At 44.8% G+C, this 19,540-nt stretch overlaps 1 protein-coding gene across 6 annotated transcripts in view; it reads left to right on the plus strand.

Moving 5' to 3' along the window:
• PRKCE (protein kinase C epsilon) overlaps nucleotides 1-19,540 on the plus strand; it is a 494,970-nt gene that overhangs the window by 345,833 nt on the left and 129,597 nt on the right. The gene's annotated exons all lie outside the window — the stretch shown is intronic.

Raw genomic sequence — 19,540 nt, forward strand, 5'->3', positions numbered from 1 at the left:
TACAGGGCACCATCATGGAGAGACAATCTCTTGCCCCTTGGCACACTCTCACCTCTATGTCACTGCCATGATGTTCTTCCACTTTGAATTCAACTATTATTGGTCATTTGGCAAATTTTTATTTTATGATATTTTATTGACTTCTTCCCATGTGCCAGGTACTGGAGATACAATGGTATCTCCAGTCTCTCACCTCAGGGAATTTACAGTCTTTTTGGTACACTGTTTTTCAAAGGGTATTTCTCTGAACCCTCATCACTTGAGAAATTCTAAGAATAAAGGATCCTTTGGCCCATAGTTTGGGGAATTGAAATTTTGACTTCTTCTAGACTGCTTCGACATGTACTTGCTTATTTAAGTCCCTGAGGAGAAATGCAATGGGGGGATAAAAAAAAGATTGCCTGTGTTTAATCTACTATTTCCCAATTATTTGATCTCAAGCTCCACTTCTACAATCACCTATTCCACACTGAGAAACAGTGATGTAGTGGATATTTCCTATCCCTCTGATCTCTCAGGAAGATAAGAAACACCTTCTGAAAATCTGGAAATCCCTTTTCTGAACAGGTGCAGGAGTCATTAGCTATCCTTGTTTTTGAAATGTGTTATGTAATTCCTAATATTTGTGGGTCTATGCATGTATGTGTACATATGCGGAGCTCAACACGGTAAAAGAGGATCAGTCATATGGTTAACTTTTTCTTTTCTCCACTCGAGTGTAATTCTAGATTAATGAAAAAATGTGTCCTGTAAGTCTTTATCTTCCATGGCACCTATCACAGGGCCTCACATTTGGTGGGTATTCACTATCAGAATTGGAGGGTTGGAAGATTTTATAAAAATTATCTCTTCTACTCTACTTTTTGCACCAGTAGAAAATCAGATGTCAACGAGGTAGAAGTCTTTTGCCTATAGACACTCTGTTTTGGCCACAGTGGACTTAGCATCTGGTCTCTGGGACTCCTAGTCCAGTGGGACCTTGCTCTGATATCACACTGATATTCTCTCTTGCCTGACCCAGCACCGTGCCCCCCTCTGTGGGGGGAGATTTCCCCCTCTTCCCCTACCCCTAGCAGGTAGCCATCTCTTTCCCTGTCTGAGGTGGTTTCATGGGTAGAGATCCACACTGGTGTTTTTTCTTTGGACATATTGCCAAGAGGTTCAACATTCTTGGGAAGCCACAGTGGAGGGTCAGCTTTCCTACACCTCTTGTTGAATAAGTGAGATATGGGAATGGATGTCTTCCATGTCAGCAGTGTTCTCCTCTGTGCATTGTAGAATATCAAGGCTAAGGTTCCTCACTGTATGGCAGCTTTTGGAACACAAAGCAGTATTTAATAAACACCATGGATTTCCTTTATGGGAGAACAATACCCAAACTGACACATGGAGATTGGGGTCTGGATGGCTAAAGCATGGGGTTGGGCAGAGAAGAGACTTTAATAGTTCAGATATTTACTAACTCTTTTTCTCAGGCTGATGTCAGGTAGCTATAGTTACAGGAGCAACTTTGCCCCACCTCTTCCCTGCCACCATCATTCCATAGAGAAATAGCACACCCCACTTTACACAGCAGACATATGTTCATCTCAGTTTTTGAAAGTGAATCATATTTTAACTTCACTGAAGGACCTTAGCTTATTAATGAAAGCAGTCTTACAAAGAATCATTTTATGAACTCCCAACTTCTAGAAAAGGTGACTTTTTCTCTGACAACCAGTAGTCATGTTTTTTTTTAACATTTATTTATTTTTGAGAGACAGAGAGAGACAGACCATGAGTGGGGGAGGAGCAGAGAGAGAAGGAGACACAGAATCCAGAGCAGGCCTAGGCTCTGAGCTGTCAGCACAGAGCCCAATGCGGGGCTCGAACCCAGGAACCATGAGATCATGACCTGAGCCGAAGCCAGCCGCTTAACCGACTGAGCCACCCAGGTGCCCCCAGGAGTCATGGTTTTAAAGAGTAGCTATTATTCACTCACCTGACTATGAGGTAGGTGCTGGCTCTAGGTTTATCAGCAAAATGTGGAGGGGTTTACTCCATAAGCAATGGGGAGTTTATACTCTTTCTGTAAACAAATGGCAGCAAAGAGTATTGGGTGGGTGTTCAAACTAGGAGGACTCAGAGAAGAGGTGCTCTTGGGGTTTGGAGTGGGGAGGGTGCTCAAGCCAGGCTGTGAGGAGGGGAGGATTGGGCCAGGGTCTGGGTGGGAACAGGAACCGGGCTCAGTAGCCATAGCTCAGTCTGGCTTTCATTTCACTTTTCCTGAAAAGAAAGGACCCTGAACCTGGTTTCAACTAAAACTCTAATACATGATAAAGGAATGTGAGATCTGATTGCAATCCTATTAAGATTTCTTTCATTCTTACTTAATTATGACACACAAAGCAGCAATAATGTTAAGTCGGGTTTAATTACTTTTAGGTGAGCCTTTGTTTTTCAGTGTGTAGGGGAAAAGGCCCCCATAGAAACACACCTTTAGAACTTCTTGATAGTTTGCACATAGCTTCAGGCCATACACTATTATACAGATTGCCCGATGGGACTTAAATGTGTGTGAGGTGTGGGTGCCATGTCTGGTGTGGTGACCAATGGTGATGAGTATATAAACCTGCTGGCACCAGTCATGATGTCAAGTCGTGAATTAGATATGGTCCTCACAGCCCACTGAAGGTACGATTCAAGGCCAATTTGGCCTTTTCTGTGCCGTGCCTACCTGCCATTGGTTCATATACTCTGATCCTTCTCCTGGAGATCTGGAAGGAAGAAAAGCAAATGAAACAGCTCCATTGTTCCAGTGCTAGTAAGAAAAGGCAGACAGGCCAGTAAATTAAGCCAGTAACTTCAATTTCAGTCCAATTCAAACCAGTATATTTGACCTCAGTTCCTGCTATGCTGTGTGCTCTTGGGGCTGGTGGAATAGCCGGAATTAGGGAAAGCTACAAAACTGTATTTAATTAACTATCAAATACGTAGTATGAAAGGTGGGTCAGGGACTTCCAACTCCAGCTGAGATAGAGAACCCTCATTTCTATCAGACCCTCTCTCTCACAACTAAAGAACCCTCAATGTAATTCTTATTTCATAAAGGCATTATGCTCATCAAGATTGACATAGCCATCCAGAATTACAGTATCATCTATTGATACAGATGAGAAACTAAAATTTCCATATTTAAAACTGCCAGATGACTTTTAAATGGATGATGTTAAACTGCTATCAATGGTATTTACTATTTTCACACACAATAACTGTTTCTTGGTTAAAAAAGTAGTGTCCATAATGATTTCAATGAATATACAGGTTTTTTTGAGCATCTATTATAGGCTAGACACTGCTAGATTCTGGGGCTACAAAGCTCCAAACATACCAACTCTGAACTCAGGGAGATGACTGTCTCCTGGGGAGACAGGTATGTGGAGTGATGGACAGCTCTTCTAATGGGGCCACGGAGATGAGACATTTGAAGCCCTGCAAAGGGTAGTTGGAAAGGCTTCCTAGAGGAGGTGGAACAAAACCAGGACCTCAAAGCATGGGTGGCATTTGAAAGAGGATAAGGGCAGAGAGATGACTGAGGAAACCTAGAACTTATCGACCAATCTCCTCTTCGACACTGTTTTCCCAACGCTGGAACTCTCACCTCTTTCTGTGCCCTACTTCCGCAAGCAAATGAAAATGGCTGAACAACAGCAGTGAAGGAGAGGAAGAGTAGAGGATGTTCAGAAAATTCCTGCACCTGCGAGATCAGATGATTGGTAGAGAGGGGGCGGAAGTACAGTTGGCCTTTGGACAACACGCTCTCGAACTGGTGCACTTATGTGCGGCTTATTTTCGAGACAGTACAGGACTACAAACGTGTCTTCTCTTCCTCAAGGTTTTCTTAATAACATTTTCTTTTCTCTAGCTTACTTCATTGTAAGAATACAGTGTGTAATACATATTACATACAAAATATGTGCTCATCGACTGTGTTCTCAGCAAGGCTTCTGTGCAATAGTAAGACTATTGGTAAAGTTTTGGGGGGAGTCAAGTTCTATGCAGATTTTTGACTGTTCAGGGGCTGCGCACCCCAACTGCCATGTTGTTCCAGACCTACTGTACTATGAGCCAACCTCACTGGGCGAGGCACCCAGTGCAGCTCCACAAGTTACAGGTTTGGTCAAAGTCAGGGCTTAGGGCAAGGAGTGACTTCAGGAACTGCCTCTTCAGGCCTCTCACTCATGCACAGAAAGCTTAGGGACGAGAGAGCCACTGAGTGATGGGTTTGTTTTTGCTTTTGTTTTTGTTTTTGTAGTTACAGGAAATAAAATTCTCAGGCATTTTTAGATTCTATGTATGAACCCCATTGTGAAATCATTGCTTCCGACTGGATCCCATAAAACTTGTCTCGAGTAATTTCATCCACGATTTTTCCTCTTTAAAAATATTAATCTCTACCTCATCGCCCCCATCCCCCTCCCTTTGGCATTTCCCGCCAGGCCTGGGAAGCTAGCTCCTGGAGGGCTGTGCCTCTCTCAGCTGCTGTGAAGGAAACAGAGGGTGAACTCCTAGAGAATCTCCCTTGGCCAGGTTCCCTCGCTGCCCTGGGGAAAATGCAGAATGGAAAAATCCTTAAAAAGCAACTGGAGACATTTTTCAAATGAGTTTTAGTAATCCGTGTGAGCGTAGGGTGAGAACTACAGAGCAGGGGTGTTGACAGCATAGGGAAAAAAATGACAGTTGCAAGGAACCCTGATGTTTGTTTTGATCATTGTTTCTGTAGGATGGCAAACACAGAAGCAAAAAGCAAAGTTAAAAATTAGGCCGTTGGGAGATATTTTGAAAAACAGATGACTGTGTCAGATTATAAGAGCCAAGAAACAGTTGAACAAAGTATGCCTCCTACTAGAGCGTGCTTGTATGAGGCAGCCAGACGTGGAAGGGGCTGGAGGAGTTTTGATTGGAACTGGTGCCTCACAAGAGTAGACTGACATGTTCAACACCATGAGTTGGCGTGTGGGTCAGAAAGCCACCTGGTAATCAAGATGCTCGCAAATCAAACTAGTATGGCGGACACATTCAATTCTCTTGAGGAGGGGTGGTCTGAGGCCATGGAGGGCTGGTGGGGATTGAGAGGGGAGAGAGAGAGAGAGAGAGAGAGAGAGAGAGAGAGAGAGAGAAAGTATGGGTGGGGAGAGAGAGGGAGAGAGAGAGAAAGTGTGTGTGTGTGTGGTGTGTGTGTGTGTGTGTGTGTGTGTGTGTGTGTGTGTGTGTGTTTGGTAGGATGTGTCTATGTGCAGACAGGCCAGGCATGCCCAAGCCAGTCAGAGGAGATAAGAGTTTTCATAATCAGGCAAGGCTTCACAGAGGAGAAGGATCTGACTCAGGTCTTGAAACATACCAGGATACATTCTACCTGATGAAACAAAGGTTATAGAGTTAATTAATGTTCATGTGCCCTGGGGGCAGAGAGGTATGCATGTTGGCTCTTAATCTATGATGCTCCTGTCTCTTTGCCTCTAAGGAAACCTTGCATTTGCTTTTAAAAATGCTTTTAAAAATGCCTTTTAAAGTTGCTTTTAAAAATGGACAGTTGCTTTTAAAAATGCTTTCGCTTATATCAGCCATTGAACATGCCCTAAATGTGTCTTTGGGAGGTGAGTATGGTTACTCTGTCTTTCAGATGGGAAACTGAGGCCCAGCAAGGCCTTACAACTTGTCTGTAATAGAATCCAGATTGGAATGGAGATTTCCTGATGGCCCTTGTTCACACATTATTCTGTGGAGCTCCTTCCTACTGTTTAAATTCTCTACTTCAGATAGCCTCACCTCCAAACTCCTTTCCCCTGTCTGCATTTGCTATCACACATAGGAGAAAGGGTCTAAGGATGATAGTTCTATCTGACTTGGACCCAGTGAGATTGAAATTTTAAAAAATGCTGGCAGATATAGTAGGATCTATCAGACCGTTTCTGGAAATGTGTCTGTTTTCTGGGAGTGCAAGAGAAGGGAAGAGAAAGGGACCTAGGCACAGGAATTAGAGCTCTTTCTCTACATGAGGGGGTAATATCTTGACACACCCATCATAAGTTGAAAATATGCTCAGAATACTTACATCAGCCTACAGTTGGGCAAAATCATCTAACACCAAGCCTATTTTACAACAAACTGTTGCATATCTCATGTGATTGGTTGAATGCTGTCCTGAAGTGAAAAACAGAATGGTTGTATGGATACAGATTGGTTGTAAGCACGTGGGCTGTTGACCCTGGTGACCATGTCACTGACCAGGAACTGGGGCTCATGCCATTGCCCAGCCTCAAAAGGGAGTGCCACAATCACTGGCCTGTGTAAAGGTCAAAATTTGAAGTACAGTTTCCACTGAAAGCATATTGCTTTCACTACATCGTAAGTCACAAACATCATAAATTGAGCCATCGGAAATCAGGGACTGTCCATATATCCGAAATGGGCAGGAATAGGATGAGGTCCTCACACCTGACCACTCAGCCATCACTTACTGAGCAACCACTATGTACCATGCCATGGGTGTCATGGCACCATGCCACCTGCTGAGGGAGTTAGTGGTGAACCAGATAGTTATGTTTCTTGGCCTTATGGAACTCAACGCTTCACTGGAACATGTTTGTTGCGCCACAGTGTGAGAAGTGCTGGCATGCACCTACTGCCCAGAACTCGTTGCTTTGTTTTCTTTCCGAAACTGTTGTCCTTGGCTTTTAAAAAATAATATTTAAGTTTGGAGCACCTGGGTGGCTCAGTTGGTTGAGCGTCTGGCTCTTGGTTTCAGCTCAGGTCATGATCTCATGTTAAATGAGTTAAAAGAGCCCCATGTCAGGCTCTGTGCTGACAGTACAGAGCCTGCTTGGGATTCATTCTCCCTCTCCCTCTCCCTCTCTCTCTCTCCCTCCCTCTCTTCCCCTCCCCCACTCATGCATGCGCACATGCTCTCTCTCATGCTCCCAAATAAAAACTTTAAAAAAATAAAAAATATTTAAATTTTATCACAGCATGTTTGTTCATTGTAGAAAATTTGGAAAATTCAGAAAAGCTCAAGAAAATAAGAGTGATTCTAATGACTAGTATTTGATGTATTTTCAGTTTAAAAGTAGTTATCTGTTTATTTATAAAGTTGATATTCTATATAATGAACTGTTTCACCAGGTGACAGCGTATAACCATCCCCATTGTCACTATTCTTCCATCAAATGATTTCCAAGGTCTCTACAATATGTGAGGGCCTCTTGTAGAGAAATGCTGTATTTGGGGGCTGCAGGCCATCAGTCCATGCTTGGCTTCCTGTGGAGCTTGCGTCAGCAGGAAGTGAACCAGAAGGTGCTGCCCAGAAATGGCTTTTGCCTCTCTGCAACAGAACTGCCTCTTTCTATTGCCATTTCTCTCTCTCTAGAACATAAACTCGAGTGCAAATTGTAAATAATCTATCTGACATTGACATGTGGCAGAGCAAGATTTAAACGCTCTTTCCACCTCTAAGGAATATACTTACCCATCTTCCTAAACTATCTGCATATTCTTCTAAGCTGTAATTTTTGCATGAGGTTTTGTGGAGGTGCGGTGTGTGCCTGCATGTGTGTGCACACGCATGAGGACACACAGACCCTGGATAGGCCGTGGCAAGGGAACCCTCGCTCACCTCCTTCTCCCAAAGGAGCACTTCTAACTTCTTCACACATTAGGATTCCAAGTAACCTATCGTTTGAAGAGGGGATTTCACTTCAAAACAAAACAACAGTTTAAAAACACTGTAACTTCTGAGAGTCTGGAATAAATCTTGATGATTTTTACCTACCCGTATGTAAGCTGATGTTTATATGGAGCAGCGGTTCCTGAAGACTGTCATTACAAAGGTCCTTCCATTACTAAAACAGGTGCATTCCTGAGATTTAGGTGGAGATGGAATTTGGGGAAGCAGATTTAAAACCTAGATTTCTCATATTCTCTGTGAGTGCCATCTCTGAATGGGTTGGATGGTTAATACAAGCATTTGCAGAAAACAGTACCTAGAAGCAAGTGTATAAACCACTTTGGCTCACTGAGGAAGGTTTTCTACCAGAGAGAGAGAGAGAGGGAAGTAGATGGAACGTGGCTAGGATATGCCACTCTGATGACGAGAAAGTTGGTCATGAAGCTCTGCTCTGTGCCAGCACCCTATCAGGTGCATTGGAGGATAGCAGGGACTGTAACTCTTCTGTTCAAGGGGAGTAGATAAAATATACATCAATCAGTAACTGAGAATATAGTATGTGATGAGGGGCACAGAGAGGCTTCTACTTAATGAGCACCTATTATGTGGTGAATCTTGCATAGAACTGATGTAATCTCACACAAACTTTCATGGGGTGTGATGCTTCTGCCGTCTCTTTGGGCAGATGAGGAAACTGAGGTTGGGGTGCTCAACAGCTTGGCCAGGCTCACACAGATCTGGGGCTCAGAGCACAGGGAGCCACAGGGAAGAAGGGCTTGCCAGGAACAGACCCGCCAGTGAAAGGAGAGTAATGGCTGTGCTGAAACAGGAGGCCCACAGTGGGAGGGCATGAGAAAGACACCTTCCTGAGGAGGTTCTGACCAAGCTGGGGAGATCTTACAATGCCTGGCAAGCAGTCTGGACTTACTCTGGAGATAAAAGGTTCCTTGAGGGTCACATGGGAAGTGAGGACTTAGTGCAGCGTGACGCCTCCGTGTGCCATGGACAAAAGGGAGAAAGGAAAAGCAGACATACTGGGAAAGAGGCTGTTTCAATAACCCACATGTGTCCAGAGGCAGTAAGAGAGAGCTTCTGAAGGAAGAATTGCCACAGGCCATTTGACCTTCCCTCTGCATCTAGAAAGGCTGGTGAAGAAAGTAGAGTGTTCCTTTGGATAGTCTAGAAAATATTGGTGGTGTAATCCCAGACAGATTAGAAATGTGAATTTAGATAGCTGCCAGTTGGGTTCGGTGACCTACACACTTCTAAGGTGTCCTTTGCTCACAGTTCATGGGTACACAGGATCAGATTTAAATACAAAGTTTCAACTTGAAATCTAAAACCAGAGGGCCAAGTCATCGAACCCATTCACCAAACAAAGCCAGTTTCCTCATTGGTTGACATCAGACCTCCCACCTCCCCCCAACACCATCTGCTGGGTTTCGGGATTTACTCTGTGTGTGTGTGTGTGTGTGTGTGTGTGTGTGTATCTGTGTCCATTTTTAGATTCATGTTGAATTTTGATAGTAGACTGATGTTTTACACACGGGGCAATTTGGAGAAGTCAGTCTATTGAGATTGCTCAACTTAGGCAACAGGCTTTCCTCACATAACCTGAACTTTTTGTTACAGTGGTCTCAGGTACTTCAGATGGTCCTGCTGGCCATTAATGCTTTGACTTTGAGATCTTGCCAGACAGTGGGTATGTCCCATTCAGCTACTTGTGTGTGTTTGTGCCCTGTTGATTTGTAGGGAAAATGGGATATAGGAAAGAAGGCACTGTGAATCAAGGAATTCTGGTTCTTGTTCTGGTTCTGACACTGATGGTTCTTAGATATTTCTCTGGGCATTGATTTCCTCACTCATCATAAAAGCTGGGGGAGGACACACAGAAAGAATTAGACAGCATGATCTATAGGATTTTAAAGATCTTTGAAAAATGCAACTCGCTGGGAACCATACACAGGACCCTTCCAGACTTGCTTGCTGTTAATGTGAGAGAAAAACAAGGATGAAATCAATGAACAGTGCTTCTATTTAGTGTTCCCTTTTCAGAGCTCAATTCAGTAAAGGCTTCTACTTGATCAAAGCCTTTACGTTCACAGGGCTTTCCTTCTTCATCAGGGTTTCAAATTCAGACATACTTTCAATGACTAATGGTGCCACATCAGAAGAGCTCCTAGGAGGTATTATTGTGCTCTCATTAAAGCATAGCACAGTTTCTAGCACACAGAAGGCACAATAAATGTTAGCTTCTGTCTTACCTAGTTAACAATTTCAATATCCTTTACAAAAATAGGCCCCAAACTGGATAGAGAGCTTTGTCCTGCTTTGTTTGCCTATAATGATGACCTCTTCTGACCAGTGGGCCAGTTGTTCATGAAACAGACTTGAGCCCCCATTGTTGGTAGATTTGACCCCCAGGCATACTAGCTAAACAAAGAGAAAATATATATTACCTGTCCCCTAACCTGAGCCCAGATTGTCCTTGACTATAGCTGTGGCTCATTCTCTGAATTCGTCTGTTCCTCTCATAAGTACATCAGGAGGGGCCATCCTTTTTTGTTAATTATAAAATCTTTTCTTAATGATGAAATCAATTACACTTAGAAGTGTAACTAGTTAAGGTGTGAGGAACACGCCTGTGATTATATGTCCCTAGGAGTTAAGTAATTCATCCTTCTGACTCCCCAACCCATAACTTGAACTAGGGCCAACACAAGGTCACCATGACAGTGGTTTCTGCATATCTCCTCTAAATGCTTTGTTTCATCCACAAGATTCTAGTGAATTCTTGCTAGACACTTTGTCTCCTTCCTATGACTGAGATGGTGGATGGAGGGGGTCACATATTGGGGCCAGGTCCCCAATGTGAGAGGAAGAGGTTACTGGTTCCAGTAAAGAATATCTTGGGCAAAACTGCCCTTGTGGTGGTCTGAGAAAGGGGGACAGGGGTCATCTAGGTGGGCTAGTCCTCACCTTCCATTTCAGGGTCGTCCTTGGCTCAATAATGACAATACTATAGCAACAATTTCTATAGGACTCATTATACTCCATGTTCAATTTCAAACATTTTATATCTATTAACTCATTTAATTTTCAAGTCAAGCCTCTGAGGTAGACCTATTATTCCAAAGAGAGGTCACACAGCTGGAAGTGGCAGAGCCTGGATTCACACTCCATTGGCTTCTAGAAACTTCATTTTGTCTGAATATCCAGTGCAGATTAGGCCCCTGAGACTGATGAACACAAACCAAACTCCTAAGAGACCAGGTGTAAATAAAATGGCGGTTGGTTGATTTACGGTGGGGTGACTACTTACGTCTGTTGCTCAGGGCATTCTGGAATAACTCCTTGGGGAGTAGTATTTTAGGCAATCTGAATTGTATTGGGAAAGCAATGGAAGGAAAAACAGACCCTTTTATTCCTGTTATGAGACCTTTATTTTGCAGGGGCGATAAGAAGTCGAAACATCTACTCTTGACCCCATTGGGGCATTTTATTTTACCATGATGTTCCAGGGATAATATAAACAGAGAATAAAGAATTCTCTCAGCGCCCCCATGGCATGGCAGAAGGTACAAATTAACTCCTTTGTTGGGTCAATATGATATTTACTTGGGATTCGTCAGCAGTATGTAATCCATTTTATCAGGAATACTTATGTACAGGTTGCTAGGGAACTAAGCTCATTACCTGGCCCTGGCTCTTAGAGCTGAGCTGCTCAGCTCTAAGGCTCAATTTGGGCCTGGCTAACTGATAATTACAGGAGTGGTGATGAGTTTTGAGGCCTTCCCTGGTCCTCCAGAAAGAGCATGGAGAATGCAGTATGGTAAGAGTCTGAGGAAGGAGTGGTTGGGGAAAATGATGGCTTTGTTCTTAGCGTTTCTTCATTATTTATCCAGCTGACACCCATTTTGTTTTGTTTTGGCTTTCAAGTCATAGATTGATAACCTCCTTTATCAAGTCCTGACTTATGAAGGCTTCCTAGATGCACCGGTGTTAACACTAGAAACACTCAAACACAACCAAATGAAATGCACTGCTGTTAATGTGGCAATAATCCCATAGTCTAATTCACTCAGACTTTTTTTTTCCTATGGGGGAATTTATTAGAAATACGGGAAGCATTTCTTATTGTACGTAAATTAGAAGTGAACCTCAAAGAAGTAGAAGTGACAAGAAAACTTGAAAATAAAATCTGACCCTTAAAAAAATATACATACATACATACATACTTAGGCGTGATTGCTCACCTTACAAAAGCCAACTCCTTTTGTAAAACGTTTAGCAGAGAATTCACTAGAAAACACCTTGGGTTGACGAGGTCCACTTGGACTTGCCAGGTGGAACGGCTGACATGTAGAGGTATTTAACCTACAGCATTAAAACCTGTGGCAGTGGAAGAGTGGTCCCAAGGAAGGGAAGGCACACAGAATACGCGCCATCAGCCAGAGAGGAAGTGTCCTGCTTTGGTATATGGTAGACACCCAGGATTTCTTCAATACCTGGTATGTCTTCAGCTTAGTGGCAGGTATGCCAGGGATAGGAAAAGACACAATCCTTGTCCAAAGAACTTCTAGTCTGTGCAGGAAGGTAAGACCAGCACAGGTGAACCAGAAAATGAAATCTGTACAAAAGTAAGTGATGCAGAAATTTTCTTAGGAAGTCAGAGAAGGAGGCATGAGTGGGCTGGGGCAGAAGGCACACTCCTGCACAAGGGAGGGGCACTACTGTCACATATGAGGGGCTTTGTCATGGGAGGAAGAGCCTGGGTCCATCTCTGTCAGGAGCACAGTGCTGAGAGCCCGGCTGAGTCCATGGGACTGGCTCTATGTGGTCCTGTCATTCTGTGACAAGGAACAAACTTCGTGTGAGACTAGTCTGGATGTTTTTGTAATTCAGGTCCTCCCATCCAGCTGTTACCCCCCCTCCCCCGCCCCCCAGTGTTGATCTCCCAGTGTTAAAGCAGGTTAATGGCAGGGAAATCAGCCCCCCATCCTGGGAACTGGGGAGAGCCTGATGCGCTGGCATAGGGTGAGCACAGGAAGGCAATATGTTGTGTATGGCACAGGCAGGAACAAACTGGGTCCTCCCCTAAACTGAAAAATGATAGATGCTTCTAGTGCAAAAACTATGTGATTCCTATGCATCTGTATCCCCGGGATGATGGATTCCGTTCAGCTCTTTGAGCTCCACGGTAAATCCTGAATCCTGAAGACACTAAGTTTAGGATAAAACGCAGACAGTCTGATGCTCCTTCCTGCTCTGTAGAAAATGGTGCTAACAGTTTGCAGAATTATGAGAGTAAAAAGCCCATTTGATCCAAATAGGCACTTCTGTGGGAGGAGAAAAATACAGTCAGAGGGCTTTGTGAACACCTATACAAATTGGTCAAAGGTTACGGTACAGATGTGAGACTTAAAATCCTAATTCCATAAAAAGGGATGTTTAGACTTCATCGGTAAGGAAGGGCAAGAATAGGAAGAGTGTGAGCAGTTGGACAAAACTGGAAAGAAACACAGAATGTGCAAAAATATTAAGAATGTGGTACTGGGGGCGGGGAACTCCCCTTTTGGAAGAGATTATCATCTGGAAGGTTTGAATGCATTTCTTTTATCTTTAAATCTACCCAAAATACGTCATTGTCATTTTGATTTAAGGAAAGTACATTTGAATTATAAAGGTGAGGAAGTGGCCACAGCTTGAGTAAATGTGGCAGCCGGTTAGCAAGCAAGGGGATGGAATGAATCCATTCAGTGGCTGTGTCATGATATTTTATGGAGGATGTTTGAGGGATGTTTTATAAAGGTGCTTTTAAAAGACAAAGAGGGAGGGGCACCTGGGTGGCTCAGTTGATTGAGCATCAGACTTCAGCTCAGGTCATGATCTCGAAGGTCATGAGTTCAAGCCTCACATTGGGCTCTGTGCTGACAGCTCAGAGCCTGGAGCCTATTTTGGATTCTGTGTCTCCCTGTCTCTCTGCCCCTCCCCCACTCATGCTCTCTCAAAACTAAACAAACATTTTAAAAATTTTTAAAAAGACAAAGAGGGAGCCCCCTCCCCCACTCAGAATGGAGACCCGAGCTGTAAGAGCTGGTGATTTAAAGAGGACACAGAGACAAAAGACGCAAGTTCTGGAAAGACACGTGTAGCATGCTGCACATATAGAAAGGGCCCAAACAGAAAAAAAACAAGCAACATATTATTTGGAGACAAGCACAGGGGTGATAAAACTATAAAGAAAAACAAGATGGTGGTTACCCTTTCCCCTGGATGGGAAGTAGGGGGAGGGATGCTGCCAGAGAGGTTTAAAGGGGCTTCTGAGGACCAGCAAGCAACCATTTTCTGTTTGTCAAGATGTGTCATGGCTAAAAGGGGTTTGTTTTATTTGGTTATTCTTTAAAATAAATGCATTTTGTATATCCTTCTGTAGGTGTATTTTATAATTAAAGGGGGGGGATAGAACAAGATCGTGAAAGTATCTAAACTACCAGAGATGTTAACATTTTAAGTTATAATATCCAGCCCCTCCCCTCAAAAAAAAACCTCACTGTAGTAAGAACTGAGCTTGAGGACAATGTCTGCATGTCAGTATTTTGCCACCAAAGTCTTGATTTTCCTGTTGTCTTTGGCAGGGAGGTCTGTCTCAAGGACAGGAAGTGTGGCAGCTGGTCACGTGGTCTGGTTAGCTGGAAGGATAAAGCACAGTCCCTGTCTCCTTCCCAAGACCAAGGCCAAGATGAGGCTGGGACCTCAGGGTTATCCCAGGTGGAATGCTGGCGTGCTGTTAGCCCAGCCTGTGGCCTCACGGGTGGAGAATTCTCAAGGAGTGACCTAGCCGAGCCCTACTCTTTCGGCACGTGGCTCTGACGAGGGGAGAAATCTCTCCTGGTTTCCACAACTTTGGCATTTCTCAGCATTTTTTGAACCACATTTTACAGCTAAGAAGATGTAGTCAAAGATTTCATTTGGCACTTTATATCATGAAAACCACAGACATCTTTCCATTTCCCATCTATAAAATTATGTTGTGAGTTAACTCTGCTTCTAAGCTGTACATGTACGTGTTCTTTCTGGATTCTGACACATCCTCTACGGAGAACATGACCCTTCCTGTGTCACCCTCCCCTGTCCTGCCACTGGTTTTCAAATCGCTTTCCTCGCTGTCCTCAGCAGCAGCAAACATTTATACAATGTCTTCTATAAGCCAAAAATAATAGGAGCTGGCATTTTGACAACACTTACCATGTACCTGTTGTTTTTAAAACTCTTTGCATATATTGACCAGTAATGCTTGCAAGGGACCTACGAGGTAGGTCTCCTGAGCTACAGAAAGATCTTCCCCTAATATCACACAGCCAATAAGTGGTAGAACTGGGATTTGAACCCAGATCGTCCTCACTCCTTCATTTGTGTGCCCACCATTCCACTGTGCGGGCCAGGTAACATGCTAACACCTTTATAGGTGTGATTTATTCTAACCGTGCCTCCGAAAGCTTTCTTATTTCCCCATTTTACAGATAGGCATACTGAGGTTTGTAATTTCACTTCACGCAGGGTTGAACAGCAGAGGAAGCCACAAAAGTGGCTTGGATATGGGACCGTTGAGGACACCATTTGTTCATTGCCCCCCCACTCCCCCCCCCAGCCCACTCCCTGGGGAAATGAGTGTCCTCCCTGTCCCCCCTACCCCAGCCAATCCTGGGGTGAGTGGCTTCTATGACAGGAGGAAGGAGCAGATCCTGGAGCGAGGGCATGAGCAAGCCTGTTCATGTGTTGCTAATTGCTCGAACATCATGGAAAGGAGTTTGTCTCGCTATATGTGTGTTTTTTGTTGTTTTGTGTGTGTGTGTGTGTGTGTGTGTGTGTGTGTGTGTGTGTGTGAAAGCTTTTCATACAATGCTGGCTGACTCCTGAGCCTTAAAGTAAACAACTACATCATCCTGTACAGAGAGCATCAGGAAAAAGAAAACTGTTAGAAAATATCAGACTCCTCCAGCTCGCTCTCGCTCTTGCTCTCGCTCTCTTTTTTAAATGTAAGTGTAGGAAATTATATTTAGGGGCATTTGCTGGGGACTTTGTGACAGAAGGCTTCATGAATAATGACCCCCTTCCCAGGCTGCACACTTGGGTAAATATTTCCCACATTGCGCATTCTTCTGAATGCCCTCGCTGTGATGTCGGGAGGAAAGTCCACCCACAAAACATGGCTAGAAGATTGTGAATACCAATCAGAAAGTTAAGCGACTTCCCATCAGGGACTGGTGAAAAGTCCTCACTTGCAAAACCTTTGGGAGGTCCCATGGGGTGACCACGCTGACAGCTCTTTGTGGCCCTCCTGTCCTGCAGGTGGACTATGTTCACTTCTGTCTTCTGTGTATGAACATAGACAGTATTCTAGGCATCCCCCATGTACTTGGAGAGGGTAAGGATACACTGAGAAACACAGCTGACGTACCAAAAAAAACTAGCTCATTTTCTCACCAGTACCCCAGCCATCAACTTCCTGTGGATGGGGAATGTCCACATCCTTGACACCCACGCTAGGATTCTCCAGAGGGCCTTCCTGGTTGCCTCGTCAGACTTCAGCTCTTCCTGTATCCCAGGGCCCCCGAAGGACAGTGGTGCTGGGCAGTGGGGCTTGCGGGGGAGGGGATTAGGTGGTCAGAAGATGCAATTGCCAAAATGACCCATGGGCCCTTCCAGCCACACAACAAACCTGAATATTTCTTTAAAAAAAAAAAAAACAACTTTTTTTTTTAATGTTTATTCATTTTTTGGCAGAGACCGGGCATGAGCGAGGGAGGGGTAGAGAGAGAGAGGGAGACACAGAATCCGAAGCAGGGTCCAGGCTCCGAGCTGTCAGCACTGAGCCCAACACGGGGCCTGAACTCACAAACCATGAGATCATGACCCGAGCTGAAGTCAGCCACTTAACCGACTGAGCCACCCAGTTTCCCCTTAAACCTGGAGATTTGTAAGTGCTGTCCGTTCTCTCCCACTGGTATTCCTTCTGAAAAGCAATGGCATCTTTCAGAGGTGATTGGGGGATGTGATAAGATGTAAAGTCACTGCTGCCTTTAGAATCATTGAAATCAATGTCTCCTAAGGTTGCTGCTGAGTGACACTTTTTTTTTTTTTTTAACGTTTGTTTATTTTGAGAGAGAGGGAGAGCTCAGGTTGGGGAAGGGCAGAGAGAGAGGATCTGAAGCGGGCTCTGCACTGACAACACAGAGCCTGATGCGAGGCTCAGGGTCACTAACTGTGAGATCACGATCTGAGCCAAAATCAAGAGTCAGATGCTTAACCGACTGAGCCACCCAGGCACCCCTGAGTGACCCTTTTCTGTAGCAAACTGTAACTATGCCCCGGTAAAAGGAATTAACCACTGAAATGACTGCTTTCTCCTGCTCCTGCGTGACGGGAGACTGTCCCTGTCTTCCTGCCCCACAAACTCCAGGCTCCTTGCCATCTTTGTCATCCATAGAATAAGTTTCTTCTCCCTGAAAACAGTTTTCGTTTTGTGTTTCCTTCCATGGTAGAAGGGAACCTCTCTGGGGGATGCATCTTGCACTCGTTCCGTATCCATCATTCCTTACCCGTCGGGCATCCTACTTTTGAGCTGCCTCCTTGTGGATGACGTAGCACACTCCCTATGAGTAGGGATGAATATTGAAATGGACTTACCTAAATGGGATGTCGGGTGGTGACAGGAGCAACAGATTATGGTGGGATTAGCCATTTTGATTTTAATTTGAAATGAATCAGGGAAGGAGTTTTACAAATAGACCAAAGGAGCTTGCCCCTTTTGCCACAACGTTCTGCCCATGGCCTACAAAATAAAACATCCTCCAGCGGATCACAGCCTGCCCTTGTCCATCTCACTGCCCAAGTTCTGGGCACCACCATGCCAATTCCTGCCTCTCTGCCCGTTCCCTTTGCCTAAGAGACACAGCCCACCTCTTATCCATATCTGCCTCCTCTGTGAACCCTTCGATTCATCGGAACTTCACTAGTGTTTATTAATTACTCACTACTCGCCACCCAGCATATACAGCATGACTAGCTGTTAGATTCGTGTGCGCAAATGTCTTACCTCCCCAAAGCAGCTATATGTGTCCAAAGGCTGACACATTTTTTTTACCCCTTCCTACTTTTCATGTGTGCGTGTGTGTGTGTGTGTGTGTGTGTGTGTTTAGGAAAAGCCTGCTTACCCAAAGTAAGTGCTCAGTAAGTGCTTCCTGTGGTCGCCATGGCAGTGATGGTAATGTGACTGCACCCAGCAGGAATCATTTCGGGAATTGAAATCAGCTGACTGAACCACCACTGTCGTGCGACGAACCCGCCCTCCTCCTCCTCCGTTGGGCACGCTGCTGCAGACTCCTGAACACATTGCACTGCCCCTGCCAGCCCCTACTGACTGACCACAGGTAGCATGGGAGAGAATCCCAACTTCTCCTTTGCCTCCCCTCCCCTTAGACATGCCCAGCGCCCAGCCCCTTATGCACAGGAGCCCTTATTTTGCACAGACATTTAGTTTTCAGAGACCTATTCTTCTTTTTTTTTTTTTAAACTTCCAGAAAAGGTCTTTGTGTCCTCCTCTGCAAAGTGGAAGTAAGGATGTTCCCCTCAAAGGGCTGCCACGAGAATTCAGTGTGGGCCTGTCCGGCCTTTAGCACAGTGCCCAGCAGGTGCACACGGGCAGCCCTTCAGCCACCTTACAGAGTCCTTTGTTGGCTCTCACTGCAGTTTATCTTCACAGAGCCTCTGAGATAGGCAGGACAGTAGCATATTTTCCTTTGAGGGACGAGGAAACAGGCACAAATCAGCGAGGGGTCTTCTCAAGGACCCATGATTCACGAAGGGCTGGGCCAGACCTGAGACCTTGCCATGCCTGGTCTTCCTCCTGGCAACATTCGCCTTGTGGGCAGTGGGGAGAGGGGGCAGCCTGTGCCTACAGACTGAGCCCCAGCGCCTGACTTCTGCCTACCACTCTCCTCTTAGAATGGACATGAGTTTCTGGCAAGATTTGCCCTCATTATGGTCAAGCCACCTCCTTATTCCCAGCCCTCTGGAACCTTCCCCCCTGCTTACCTCCAGCAGTAGGATTTGTTCAAGGTTACCATGTATTTTTCTTGCATCCCAGTTATTCTGGAAAGTTCCAAGGTGTCTTGGGAGCTTTCATTGGCTGGGCTGGAAAACACCCAGGCAGTGATGGTGTGTTGATGCTGGAGTCAGATGGGCTACACGGGTGGTGATTTATGAAAAGCCCTGTAACCCTAGAAGCCCCTAATGGGAAGCCAAGAGAAAGGGATGAAGTGTCTTAATCCTCCCTGTAATTTCCTTATTAAGAGTGACTCTAATTAGTCTTGGGTAAAGTTACTCTTCCAAGGTGTGTGCTTTGGGGGATGTTAATGAAATTTCATGCTTCCCGGCTGAAACTTCCAAATCTGCAACCTGCCAATGTTTTCAGCTGTGAGAAAGGAACTCTGCCGGGAATTCATCATGAACTGGAAACAGGAAAGTTTGGAGAATGAAGTATCTATCCTCAGCACTGCTTCTAAAGGTCGAGATTTCATTTACAGACCTGGAGCCATTCAGCTGGAGGAGAAAAGGCCCACTTTCCTCTGTGATCAGTGTGAACGGTATGGAAGCATGGACTGGATGGCCCCCACTCACGAAGCAACGGCATGAAATCAACATGTAGCATTTACAAATATCGGTCATTTCTGGGAGGATTAGAAAGGAGAAAATGTGAATCAAACATTGGCTACAGACTCAGGCCTATCATTTTCGTCTGTAGGAATGGCACCATATCAGCACATCAACGTTTGA

Source organism: Acinonyx jubatus, chromosome A3 (assembly GCF_027475565.1).
Source record: "Acinonyx jubatus isolate Ajub_Pintada_27869175 chromosome A3, VMU_Ajub_asm_v1.0, whole genome shotgun sequence".
NCBI lineage: Eukaryota > Metazoa > Chordata > Mammalia > Carnivora > Felidae > Acinonyx > Acinonyx jubatus.